Source organism: Condylura cristata, unplaced genomic scaffold (genome assembly GCF_000260355.1).
Source record: "Condylura cristata isolate star-nosed mole 26May11 unplaced genomic scaffold, ConCri1.0 scaffold00006, whole genome shotgun sequence".
NCBI classification, from domain to species: domain Eukaryota; kingdom Metazoa; phylum Chordata; class Mammalia; order Eulipotyphla; family Talpidae; genus Condylura; species Condylura cristata.
In genome coordinates, this window is record NW_004567107.1 from 32,949,491 (window position 1) to 32,953,692 (window position 4,202).

A 4,202-nucleotide genomic window follows, 5' to 3' on the forward strand; every position below is an offset into this window, starting at 1 on the left:
CAAATAAATAAATCTTTAAAAATAAATAAATAAATAAATAAATAAATAGAACAGAAGTAACAAATATAATGCAGAAATTCAATGAAACTTAAAGTTGATTCTTTGAGAAAGTAAATAAAATAGAAAATCTCTAGAGAGAAAACATTAATAAATAGAATCACAAATGAAAGAGGGGCAAACACCATCAACAGTACAAAAATACAAAGGCTCTTAAGCTATGAAAAACTATATATGAATTAATTTGATAAACTTGAAGAAATGGACAAATTTCTAGATCAACATAATTTCTCAAGACTATTTCCAGGAAGAAAAGGATGTCTTGAACATACTGACTGAAAGAATGGAAATTGAAGCAACAACAAAATATAAAGAACAAAAGCCCAGTGCTAGACAACTTTACAAATGAATTTTATCAAACCTTTGAAGAAAAACCAATGCTCATTTTGGTCAAATTGCTTTAGAATTACAACAGCAAGAATGGTCCTTAATACATTGCATAATGCTAATATAACCCTAATATTGAAATCAGATAAAGACAACACTCACACACACAAAGAAAAATTATAGAGACTAATGTTCCTGATGAACATTGAGGTAAAAATCATCAACAAAATACTAGCAAATTGTATTCAACAGTATATCAAAAGGATTATATGCCATGGTCAAGTGGGATTTATCCCAAGGATTCAAGGGCAGTTTAATATATAATCAATGTAGTCTATCATATCAACATAGATAAAATAAAAATAATATAGTATCAAAAGATGCAGAGAAAGTATCTGATAAGACTCGGTACCTATTTATGAGAAAAATCTCAAGAAGGAACTGAAGGAAATTATCCTTCAGTGACGAATTGCAAACGAATAGCCAAAGTAATACATAATGACAAAAAGCTGAAAGCTTTCCCTTAATGATCAGGAACAACATGAAGATGCTCATTGTTGTCAGAAGCTATCAGACAAAAACAAGAAATAAGGGGAATCCAGGTTGGTAAAGAAGTGAAACCATAAATATTTGCAGAAATTCCTAAAAAAAAAAAAAAATTAGAAATAAAATTTGCAGAAGAGAAACATTTAGTGATAACTCCATGACATCAGAAGTAAAGATATTTTTGGTAAGTAGACCCCAATGGCAAAGGTAATAAAAACAAAACTTAACAGCTGGGAATACCTAAAGTTAAAAAGTTTTTAATGCAGTGAAAGAAAATACAAGATTAAAAAGACATCCTATTGAATGGGACAAGTTACACATATGTAGCAAAGTATTTTCATGAACACAATTCTGGTAAATTAACTCCTGCCTGCCCTGAGTAAAAACGTCCTGTCACAAATCAGACAAATCCTGACTACTTTTCTATTCTGCACAGATTTCTCTTTTAACCAGCAGGTGGCAGCATATATTGACTGAATTTAAGGTCTAACTTTAATCTTCAGTTGTTCTTTTGATGTATTTTCTTTGGTTTTTGTTAATCAAAGTAATAGAAATTCTTTACATTTTCCTAACTTATTCTCTCACTAAGAAGGAAGAAGATTAACATATTTTACACCTAATTCATGCTTTTGAGGAGGTCACCTTGAAAGTCCTAAAATACAAAATAATGGAGCAAAGATCTTCATTCATTCCTTGTTAATGCAAAGGTATAAAATTTCATCTATATCATTGAAGAAATAATTATTTGATCTTCATTATAAGGACTATTTTTAGTAAAAGACAAATCTTTTTTTAAATTTCTATGTAGAATACAACAACTTCAGGACACAAAGAAAATGGTAAACACTATTATTATCTTACGAACAGCAGAAATCCTCTCTTTTTTAAAGTACTGTATCCTTTTAAAGACCAAAAATGTACATATCTGTTAGGGAAAGTTTTAGGTATAATTCCTACTTGTCATTAAATCAATCTGTTGTTATAGCATTATTACATTGTAGGAAAAATGTAAATATTTTGTGAGTTTTTGTTATGCTAGTAGTGATTATGAAATAAGTAAGTAAATAAATGTTTTTGAGGAGAAAAGAAAATAATAAAATAACTCAGGTGTTAATGAGGATTTGGTTTGCAGACAAATTATTTCCACACTTCATGTTTCAAATTGCTATACAATGTAATTAAGTGTAAAATGTTAACCAAATCTCATATCACCTATGAAACAAAACATACAAGCAGATGAGAAGTCATACTACACACAAGTATGAAGATTTTATATGGGAAGTAGTAATTTCCAGTGCTTGTAGCTGTTAACAGAACCAATTGGATTTGTTTGGGTTTATTAAGAGATGCAAAGAAATATAATGATGATTGTTAAAGGTATGTACATGCAAAGGCAACAGACTGAGAAAGATGTTGTGGTAGTACTGAAAGAATCAGAATCAACCTTGTACCTTAGAATTACAGAATCACAGAGATTGAATGAGAGTGTGGAAGTTTTCTAGTATGGCTTCATCCTGCCGGTATCTTTGGATATGTCTATCTGGCCTCTGCTGATTGATGCCATTAATTAGAACTTTTGACATTCTGCTGTAAGATTTTATTTTCAAACATTTTTCTTGTTATAAATGTCTCTATAGAGTTCTGATTCCAACCTCCCTGTGTTATCTCCTCTGGAAAAATTTCTCTAAACATTTTTATTCTAGATAACAGGCTTTGTAAAGTCTATGAAAGTCATGAGTCCTCATCCTAGAAAAATGTATCCCCTAAGCTTCACCCATGAAATTCAAATTAAAGAACCCCTACTACAGAGAAGAGAAAACCTTTTCTATGTGACAATTCATCAAGTGTTTTAAAAAAGCATCATATTCTTCTTAAAACAACCTCACCAGTTTCTTCAATTTCTTTCTTCCTTCCTTTTTCCAATTCTGTCCCATCATCCACTTTTTAAAAAACAGTGCATACTGCATATCTTAAATACCAATTCTCTGCCAGACACCAGGTGAGACACTGGGGACGCAGTGCGTGAGACAGCATTTCTGTCCTTGGGAAGTTCACTGCTTATTATTATTACTTGGGGAGATAGATCTATAAGCAGATAGGTTAGATCAGGGAAATGACACTAGAATTGAACATGAACTGCAGGATTGCATTCTGTCTATCTTGAGATCCCAGTTTTACATCCTATGAGCTTTGTCACTTTAGGAAAGATACCTAGCCTCTTGGAATTGTATTTTTTCATATATATAAAGTAAGGACTCAAAATTATAATATAGTTGTTATTATTGGCATTCACCAAATAAGTGATGTAGACTTAATTATGTAGAATTTTGTTAAGCCTTTAAGAAAGGAAATAGCAGACATAACCTTAATTTGTTATTTTTACCACTTTAAAGCAAACCAGTCTATGGAATATAAGTAAATTAGACCCAGGAGAGATGAAGGGAGACTGGACAGGATACTTGCAACTGCGGAGTTGCATTATTATAGGAGGACATGAACTAGGGGAGAGTCAGAGGTATGGATATTTATCAAGAGATATTTTTGAGGCATACAATTATAGGACAAATTGACAAAGACAAGACAACCGATGCCAAGACCTTGGCAGAGTGGCTGGCGATTTCTTTAATTTAGATTGTAATTATAGTGAAGAAGCTGTGAAACATACTAATGAATTAGTCTAAGTACCTTTTGGAACCTTTAAGCATTGGAAATATGGACCTAGGATTTGGGACAAAAGGCTTCATTGGAAATAATGTATGTGAAATTTCTTTCTGTCACCAAAGTTATGTGAATGGTGAAGATATTACCCAGCAGACCCATAGTGTGAAGAAAATGGAAGGCAACCAAGGAAAAAGCTCAGATCACAGCATAAAAGAGAGCTGGGGAGGAAGAGAAAGAACAGTTTGTGAAGGCAATTGGTAGGAGGAGGTTAGGGCAGTTAAGAGGACTTGGAGGATTAAAAAAAACAAAACCCACTAAACCCTTACTTACAACGGTGTTTGGGATGCCTAACAAATCCTAGATACTCTGACAACTGTTAATCTTAAAATCTGTCCCCATATGAAAAGCCTAGAGCCAGTACTCTCCTGCCCTGTTATCTTCACACTAATGCCAGCCCCTTATAATTGCTGTTATAAAACCTCACAAACATCTCACCTCTTCCTATTTTAAGGTAAATGTAATTTCATATTTCAAAAGGATAACATGCTGGTACATTTCTAGTAGTATAATATCTACCAGATTATGTATTCTGATAATTAGAAAACTTTCTA